This window comes from Mustela nivalis (assembly GCF_964662115.1).
Source record: "Mustela nivalis genome assembly, chromosome: 17".
Classification (NCBI taxonomy): domain Eukaryota; kingdom Metazoa; phylum Chordata; class Mammalia; order Carnivora; family Mustelidae; genus Mustela; species Mustela nivalis.
The window spans coordinates 13,581,546-13,592,048 of NC_139036.1; positions in this window are offsets into that span (position 1 = coordinate 13,581,546).

Here is a 10,503-nt window from a genome sequence, read left to right on the forward strand (position 1 = left end):
CCGAGCAGAAGGCAGACGCTTAACGACTGAGCCGCCCAGGCGCCCCTAGAAAATATTTTCTTGTAATGATCTTCTTCCTGAGTCTTCTTGGTTAGACTCCATTCTTAGATACTCAATCAAACATTAGTTTTGATGTTGCCATGAAGGCATTTTGCACGTGTAATTAAACACAAAATAATCTGGTAATCAATTAGAATAATCTTGGTGGACCTGGTTCAGTTTACTGAAAGGCCTTAAAACCAGGACTGAGGGTTCCCTGGGAGAAGAAGCTTTAGCCCACACACATGAGTTCTGGCTTGCTCTTCCCAAAGGCCTGCCTCCTGGACTTCAGGCTTGCCCAGACAGTCTCCCCCTACCCCATTGGATAAGTCAATTATTTGCAATAAATCTCATAGTATAATCACTTATGTGTTATACTTCTCTAGTTGAACCCTGAATGATATACTTGTTTTATCATATATCATCATCTCTCTATCCATTCATTAAACCAATATATTTTGTTATGCTTTTAAAAATAAATTTCAGGGGCACCTGGGTGGCTCAGTGGGTTAAGCCTCTGCCTTCAGCTCGGGTCATGATCTCAGGGTCCTGGGATTGAGCCCTACATCGGGCTCTCTGCTCAGCGGGGAGCCTGCTCCCCCGCCCCCGCCTGCCTCTCTGCCTACTTGTGATATCTCTCTGTCTCTATCAAATAAATAAATACAGTCTTTTAAAAAAATAAATCAATAAAAATAAAAATAAATTTCAGCCACCATATACTTTCTTCTAAATACTTTATCATGTATATCATTAATTAGAATCTATTTTTTTTGCATTCAGAGGATTTTTATTTTATTTTTTTATTATTTCTATTTTTATTTAAATTCAACTAATTAACATATAATGCATTATCAGTTTCAAAGGCAGAGTTCAGTGATTCATCAGTCTTATATAACGCCCAGTGCTCATTACATCACGTACCCTCCTTAATGCCCTTCACCAGTTACCCCATCCCCTCAACCCCTTCCCCTCCAGCAACCCTCAGTTTGTTTCCTATGATTAAGAGTCTCTTATGGTTTGTCTCCCTCCCTGATTTCATCTCGTTTTATTTTTCCCTCTCTTCTCCTATGCTCCCTTGTTTTGTGTCTAAATTCCACATATGAGTGAAATCATATGATAATTGTCTTTCCCTGATTGATTTATTTCCCTTAGCATAATACCCTCTAGTTCCATCCCTGTCATTGCAAATGGCAAGATTTCATTTTTTTTGATGGCTGAGTATGTAGGTGTATATATGTATATATGTAAAGTATATATGTATACACACACACACACACACACACGTATTACATATATAATATACATATCAACCTTCTTTATCTATTCATCTGTCATTTGACATGTGGGATCTTTCCATAGTTTGGCTATTGTGGACATTGCTACTATAAACACTGGGGTGCATGTACCCCTTCAGATCACTACATCTGTATCTTTGGGTAAATACCCAGTAATGAAATTGCTGGGTTATAGGATAGCTCTATTTTCAACTTTTTGAGGAACCTCCATGCTGTTTTCCAGGATGGATAACCAGCTTGCATTCCCACCAACAGTGTAGGAGGGCTCCCCTTTCTCTGCATCCTCGCCAACATCTGTTGTTTCCTGACATGTTAATTTTAGCCATTCCGACATGCAGAAAACAAGTAGGTAATTACCAGAGGAAAATCCTTCTCCTGAAAACCACAAAACACTGCTGAAAGAAATGAAAGAAAACAGAATAAATGGAAAGACATCCTGTGTTCATGAAATAGAAGACTCAGTAATTTTAGTATTGTCAATTCTACCGAAAGCAATCTACAAAATCAATGAAATCCCTATTAAAATCTCAACAGCCCTTCTTTTGCAAGAATAGAAAACCCAACCTAAAATTTCTCTGGAATCTCAAGGGAGTCCAAATAGCCAAAACAATCTTTTTTTTTTTTTTTTTTTGGTAAGGATTTTATTTACTTACTTACTTACCTATTTGAAAGAGGGAGGAAGGAGGAGGAGAAACAGAGAGGAACAAGCAGACTCCAGACAGAGCAAGGAGCCTAACACGGCGCTCAATCCTATGACCCTGAGATCATGACCTGAGCCGAAATCAAGTCAGAAGCTTAACCGACTGAGTCACCATGGCACCCCCAAAACAATCCCGAAAAACAAAAAACAATTAGAGGAATCACATTTCTTCATTTAAAAACTGACTACTAAGCTAGAATAATCAAACAGTGTGGCACTGGCATAAGGATAAAAAAAAAACCAGACCAATGGGATAGGATAGCGCAGGAATTAAATCTCATATCTGTAGTCAGTAGGTTTTCAACGAGGGTGCCAAGACCAGTCAATGGAGAAATAATACTCTTTCTAACATGGTGCTGGGGAAGCTAGATACCCATGTGCAAAATGAAACTGGACTTTTACTTTACTCCATGTGCAAAAATTTACTCAAAATGGATCAAAGACTAACATTTAAGGGCTAAAATGCCTTGAAGGGAACATAAGGGGAAATCTTTATGAACTTGCCTTTGGCAGCAGGTTCCTCAATATCACAGCAAAAGCCGAGGTAACAAAATAATAAACAGATAAATTGGACTCTTCAAAATGTGAAGCTTTTGTGCATCAAAGGACACTATCCATTAAATGAAAAGACAACTTGCAGTGGGAGAAAATATTTGCAAATCATGTGTATCATCAGAGTTTAATGCCCAGAATACATAAAGACCTCCTACAACTTGACATCAAAGAGACAACTCAATTTGTCTTGTCCTTGGCAAAGGACTTGAGTACACGTGCAAATAACCAACCAGCACAGAAGATAATGGGCAACATTGGTAGTCAAAACCACAATACGATACCATCTTACATCCATTCGGATGGCTGTAAGTTTTTTAAAAAGAAAAATTACACATTGGTAAGGATGTAGGGAAACTGTAATGCTCACGCACGGCTGCTGAGAAAAAGCTAACTGATTCCTTGCAAAGTTAAACATAGAATTTGCACATGACCCGGTAGTTCCACTCCTCAGTATATACCCCAAAGAACTGAAAACCATTTAAACAGATAATTCCACGCCAGTATTCACAGTAGCATTTTTCACAATAACCAATCAGCAGAAACAATCAAGTGTCCATCAGCAGAAGCATGGGTAACCTTGTGTGTCCACACACTACGGAATAATATTCAGCTGCAAAAAGGAATGAAGTTTTGATCCATGCTACTGTGTGAATGAACCATGAAAATATTGGGCGGAGTGAAAAAAGCCAGGCACAAAAGGACAAATGTTGTAAGATTGCACTTATTTGAAATATCTAGTGAGGAGTGTCGTTCCTAGTTGGAAAACTTTGTGTGACTTTTCAAGCCTGACCACAGGGCATCACAAAGGCTTTCCCCATCAGGCCTCATGGGCATGCATGGGAGTGGGGTGGTAGGTCGAAGCTTTCCCCCTCCACAGGGCTCAGGCTCAGGCTTGGCAGGTGCACCTCGGTCTCCAAGGAGAGTGGCCATCAGGGACTCTAGCCCCTGGCTGGCCGCTCTCCTTGCCCAGGTGTCTTCTTGGCCCAGGTGCCTTCCTTGTTGCCTGGAGCAAAGATCTCCAGCCATGCGGCTTCTTTATGGGAGGATTGGGGGAACCCCAGGGCTCTTTCTCCAGTGGGATTCAGTACTCAGCCCTTTTCCACTCTGAGCCCCCCTCTACCTCATCTATCCTCTGACCAGGGTTCATAAACCTGCCTTCTGTTGGGATTCCCTCCACAGAAAGATGACCTTACACCTGTGCTATCCACCTGACCCTCAGCAGGTGCATCGTTTCACGGAGGAAGATGGAACAGGGGGAGTCCGAGCCTGCTCCAGCTTTAGATTCTTCTTGTATCACCCGGTAAGTGATTAAAACGTAACTCTTTCATTCTGGGCTTGTTGCTCTCCTCCAACACCTGGCAACTCAATGAGTGCTTTCTCTCTCTCTTACCCCCAGCTGGGCTGAGCTCCTAACATCTAGAATAGGCAAATTCATAAAGACATAGAGTAGACTAGAAGGTGCGGGGGGTGGGGAGGGATAAGAAGGTGGGGAGTTTCAGGTTAATGGCCACAGAATTTCCATGCGGGGTGATGAAACATTTGGGGTACAGACAGCAGTGTGGCTGCTCCTTATGAGTCCAACTAATGACATTGAATTATACACTCAAAAATGGTTAAAATGGCAAAATTTGTTACATATACATTACTATAATAAAAAAGAAAAATTATAAAAATGAAATGCACAAATATTAGGTTACGTCTTCTGTGGTTTGACAAAAATGTATAAATAACTCAAAACACATCGAAATTTATCATAAACCCATAGTGTCCTCATGCCCTTTTCTGTTTCATGTCCGTCTACAATCTCCCAGAGGCAGTCACTATTCTGAGTTTTTTTTGAACAAAGATTTATTTTGCTTATTCTAGAACTTTATATAAACAAAATCATATACTATGCTTCCTTTTGCATAAGGCTTCCTTCACTCAGGAAACTGTTTTTGAGATTCATCTTTGTTGTGGGGAGATGTGATTCATTCCTTTTTATTGGTGAGTAGTATTCCAGTGAATGAATTCACCATATTTAACCATTCTCCTATTGATGGCTACTAGGGCTGTTTTCAATCTGGGGCTATTATGAAGAAAGTGGGTACAATGTTTTGCAAGTTTTTTCATGAAAATATATTTTCAGGAAGCCTGGGTGGCTCAGTCGTTAAGTGTCTGCCTTCAGCTCAGGTCATGATCCCAGGGTCCCAAGATTGAGCCCCACATCAGGCTCCCTGCTCAGCAGGAAGCCTGCTTCTCCCTCTCCCACTCCCCCTGCTTGTGTTCCCTCTCTCACCGTGTCTCTCTCTGTCAAATAAATAAATAAAATCTTAAAATAAATACACATACCCATATATACATATACGGATATATATATTTATTTCTCTTGGTTCATATCAGAGAGTGGAACTCTGCATCATGGGGTGGGTAATGTGTTTAATTTTACAAGAAACTTCCAGACCTTTTCCCAAAGTGCTCATCACATTTCAGATGAGATCAGACAGTTCAGGGTAGTATGGCCATAGATGCTTGTCACATTTCAAATTCCCTTCAATAATGTGAGAGTTCCAGCTGCTCCACATCATCACAAATATTTAATGTTACTCACTTTAACTTTAGCCAGTCTGACAAATGCATAATGGTATGTAATGGCTGTATACTATAGTTTTAATTTACATTTCCCTGATGACTAACAGTGTTCAGTGTTTTTCACTTGCTTATTGGCTATTTGTACATCTCCTTTGGTGGTGTACCTGTTCCAATCTTTTGCCTATTTTAAAATTTAGTTGTTGGTCTTTGCATTATTAATTATAGGATTTGTAATAATATATCCAAACTAGGTGCTAGTCCTTTTTCAGATATATGTTTTGCAAATATTTTCTCCTAGTGTGACATGCCTGTTTCTTTTCTTTTTTTTTTTAAAAGATTTTATTTATTAATTTGACAGAGAGATCACAAGTAGGCAGATAGTCAGGCAGAAAGAAAGAGGGGGAAGCAGTCTCCCCACTGAGCAGAGAACCCAATGCGATGTGAGACTTGATCCCAGTACCCCGAGATCATGACCTGAGCCGAAGGCAGAGACCTAACCCACTGAGCCACCCAGGTGCCCTATTTATTTTCTTAATGGAGCCTGACAAAATGCAGAAATTTTTATTCGATACAGTCTCATCAATTTTTGTTTTATTGTTCTTTTCAGTGACCTAAGAAATTTTGTTTACCAGCCCCACCCCCCCGCCCAATCCTGAAGATGTTCTCTTGATTTCTTCTAAAAGCTTTATGGCTTTAGCTTTTATATCTATGATTCATCTTGAATTAATCTTGAATTCTGTATGGTATGAGGTAGGGACTGAGGTTTTTGTTTTGTTTTGTTTTGTTTTGTTTTGTTCCGTAAGGACTTATGGTAATTCCAGATCTATCTGTTGAAAATTCCTCATTGGATTGCTTTGGTGTCATATTAAAAATTGACTGACTATACAAATATGCATCTCTTTCTGGGCATTCCATTCTATTCTGTTGATCTGTCAGTCCTTTTACTAATATAATACCACATGTCCTGATTTTTGTGGTTTTACGTTAGGTATTAAAGTAAGACCATGCAAGTTCTCTTTATTATTCATTTTCAAGATTGCTTTGGATATTCTAGATTCTCCAATTTCTCAAATAAATTTTAGAATCAGGCTGTGGATTTCCATCAAAATCCTGCGAGCGTCATGACCGGGATTGTGTCCAATTTATAAGTTTGTGTTTAGGAAACTGTGGCCTGTGGCCGACAGCCACACATTTTGTAAATTAAGTTTTACTGGAGGGGCGCCCGGGTGGCTCAGTGGGTTGAGCCTCTGCCTTCAGCTCTGGTCATGATCTCAGGGTCCTGGGATAAAGCCCCACACTGGGCTCTCTGCCTGCCTCTCTGCCTACTTGTGATTTCTCTTTCTCTCTCTGTCAAATAAATAAATAAAATCTTTTAAAAAAATAAAGTTTTACTGGAGCACCACCCTGATTCTTCATTTATTTATTGTCTAAGGCTTCTTTCACTCTACAATGCAGAGTTATAAGCAGTTACAACAGAGATCACATGGCACGCAAGCCTAAAATATCTAGCCCGTTAAGAAAAAATATGCCGGGGCGCCTGGGTGGCTCGGTGGGTTAAAGCTTCTGCCTTCTGCTCAGGTCATGATCCCAGGGTGCTGGGATCCAGCCCCCGCATCGGACTCTCTGCTCAGCGGGGAGCCTACTTCCCTTCCACTCTCTCTGCCTGCTTCTCTGCCTGCTTGTAATCTCTGTCTGTCAAATAAATACATAAAATCTTTTAAAAAAAGAAAAAAAGAAAAAATATGCCAATCTCTGCTATTGATCAGTGTGAGAGGAAATTGATATCCTAAGGATAACGAGTCTTCCTATTCTTGAGTATGATATTTTGCTGTTTATTTAAATATCCCCTAATTTTTCTCGGCAATGTTTTGTGGTTTTCAATATACAAGTCTTGCATGTCATTGGTTAAATTTATTCCTAGTAATTTCATTGTTTGAGGAACACTATTATAAATGAAAATGATTTATAATTTTATTTCCAATTCCTTGCTCTTAGAATATAAAATACAATTAAATGTTGTATACTAATTTTCTATCTTGTAGAATTGCTAAAGTTACCTTCAGGTTCTAGTAGTAGTAAATTCCATAGCATTTTCTAGCTAAATGATTTTGTGAAGTGCCAGTTTTAATTTTTCCTTTCAGATTTTTGTGCCTTTTGTTCCTTTTTTTCTTGCTTTATTGTAGTGGCTAGGACCTCTTAGTACAATGTTGAATAGAGCTGGTATTACTTTGCTCATGATCTTGTGGAACACCATTAAACAGTATATTGAGGGTGGGGTTTCTTTTTTATAGATGTCTTTTGTCAGATTGACAGAATTCCTTAGTATTCCTAGTTTACTGGGAGTGTTTATGATGAATGAGTATTGAGCATTTTGTCAAATGCTTTTTCTTAACTTATTGAAATATGGTTGTCCTTTATTATCTTAATATAGTGAATGACTTTTGATTTTCTAATGCTAAAGCCATTTTGCCTTACTGGGAGAAATGCTACTTGGTCATGATGTATTATACAATTTATCTACTTTTAGATTATATTTTCTAATGAAATTTTCCATCCATATTAACAGAACTTATTGGCCTATAATTTTTAGAATGTATTTTTCACTAGAAAAAATGCATTTGGGGGCACCTGGGTGGCTCGGTGGGTTAGGTCTCTGCCTTCGGCTCAGGTCATGATCTCGGGGTCCTGGGATCAAGCCTCACATCGCATTGGGCTCTCTGCTCAGTGGGTAGACTGCTTCCCCCTCTTTCTCTCTGCCTGCCTATCTGCCTACTTGTGATCTCTCTCTCTTAAATAAATAAATAAAATCTTTAAAAATGCATATGGCATTACAGTTCTACTGACTTCATAAAATGATTTGGAAAGTATTTCATCCTCTTGTTTTTTGAAAGAATTTATGTAAGGTTGGTATTATTTATCTCTTAAATATTTGGCAGAATTTATTAGTAAAATCCTCTGGCCCTAGTTTCTTTGTGGAAGATTTTTTAAAAAATAAATTCCATTTCTTTAATAAACAAAATTCTATTTTTATTTCCTATTTTATTATTTTGTGTCAGTTTTGGTAAATTGTATTTTTTAAGGAATGTATTCATTTCTTCTAAGTTCACGAATTTGTAGGCATGACATTGTTTATAATATTCTCTTATTCTTTTAGTATTATTGGGTTCTATTGCAAAGCCCCTTTTTCATCCCTAATGTCACCAACTTGTTTTTATTTCTGTATTTTTAAAATTTTTTCTAAATAGGGCATATCGATTTTGTTAATGCTGTCAAAGAAGCACTGTTTGGTCTTACTAGTTTAAAAATTATTTTTCATTTTGTGGATTTATGGACTTAATTTTATAATTTCTTTTCTTCTACTTACTCTGAAGTTACTTTGCTCTACATTTTCTAGCTTCTTATGGTAGACCCTTAGGTAATTGATTAGAAATTTCTTTTCTGATAGAAGCATTTGTAGCTCTAAACTTCCCTCCAAGCTTAGCTGTAGCCCGGATTCATTTCCAAATCTTTTCCAATTTTTCTTGTGATTAGTTCTTTGATTCATGAATTACTTGGCTCATTGGCCATCTGTATGTCTTCTTTGGTGAATTGTCTATTTAGGTCTTTTGCCCATTTTTTTTTTTTCCTCAGGGAAGTGTTAACACAGTCCCCTACTAGCATGTGGGAAATTGCAGGGGTTAGCAATGGATGAGCCTTGCTCTAGGAAAACCAGCTTTTAAACCATGGTGTCTCCTTTTCCAGGTAAGAGCTGTGTGTGTGTGTGTGTGTGTGTGTGTGTGTGTTCTCATTCTAAAATCAGAGCTGTTTGGTTTTTTATTGCTGAGTTCTCAGCTATTAATTCTTCAATGCATTCTCTCTCTCTTGTCCTTCTGGAACTTGAATTGCACTTATGTTAGGCTTTTTGATATTATCCCGTTGGTCCCTGGGTGATTATTTGGTTTTTATTTTCTCTATCCTTCAAATTAAATTAAATAATTAAATTAAATCCTTCTATTGATCCAGCTTCAAATTCACTACCATTTTATTGTCATCTACATTCTGCTGTTAAGCCCAATCCAGTCCATTTTTTTTGTGTGTGATAGGCATCATGGTTTCCAACTGTAGAGTTTCCTGTTGGTTCTTTCTGCCATTTCTATTTCTCTGCTGAAGTTTCTTATCTTCTCATTCATTGTGACAATATTTTCCTTTATGTCAGGGGTCAGCAAGTGACAGTCTGTGGGCCAAATTTGCTATTCTTGTAAACAAAATTTTACTGCAAACCAGCCTCTCCCTTTGTTACATATTGTAACTGCTTTTGCAGTACAACTGCAGAGCTGAACAGTTGGAACAGAGATCCTGTGTGGGCCACATAACAAAAGACACTTGCTAACTGAGCTTTTACAGAAGAAGGTGGGTGGGTGACTTCTGCTTTACATCATTGAGCATAGTTACAACTGCTTTAAAATTTTTCTCTGCTAGACAGTATCTGAGTCATTCTAGGATTAATCTTTACAGATAGTCTCCTTTCTTGAGAATTCGTCACTCTTTCCTGGTTTTTCATAGTGGAGTAACTTTTTCTTTTAATATAGACACTGGGGGCCCCTGGGTGGCTCAGTGGGTTAAAGCCTCTGCCTTTGACTCAGGTCATGATCCCAGCATCCTGGGATCAAGCCCCGCATCGGGCTCTCTGCTCCTGCGTCCCCCCCCCCCCCCCGCTTCTCTGCCTATTTGTGATCTCTGTCTGTCAAATAAGTAAACAAACAAACAAACATCTTAATATAGACACTGAATGTTATGTTGTGGGGATTCTAAACTCTGTTCCAATCCTCTGAAGATGGGTTTTGTTTTTTGTTTTTGTTTTTTAATCATCTTAACTTTAAATGCTGTCTTTTTGGATGGCAGCTCAAATCTCAGTTTGGTTCTTTATTTTTTGCTGAGCTACTCTGGGGATAAGCCAGAGACTGGGATTGTTTAACATACAGAATGGCTCCTTTTCTCTGGTTCCTCTTTTTTTCCAGAATTCCTCCACCACTTGCAAGCAGCTATGGTTTGTCTGAACTCTGGATTTTCAGGTCAGAACAACTGTAGGTTTACTATTGAAGTTTTAGTCCCCATGCCATATAGACAATATATGCTTACCCTTAAGCTAAAAGCTATAAAAACAGGATATTCATTCCAAGTTGGTCCTTCTCCCAGGTGTTGGCTGCCCTCCGAAGGTTGGCTGCCTACTTTCCTTCTCTCTCTGATACTTTGTAGTCATTGCCTTTGCTCTGTTTTGTTTCTTTTGTTGTTGTTCAGAGTTTCTAGTTCTCTGTAGACAGGTCAGTTCCATTAGGAGCTTTGTTCTGCCACACCAGAGACAGA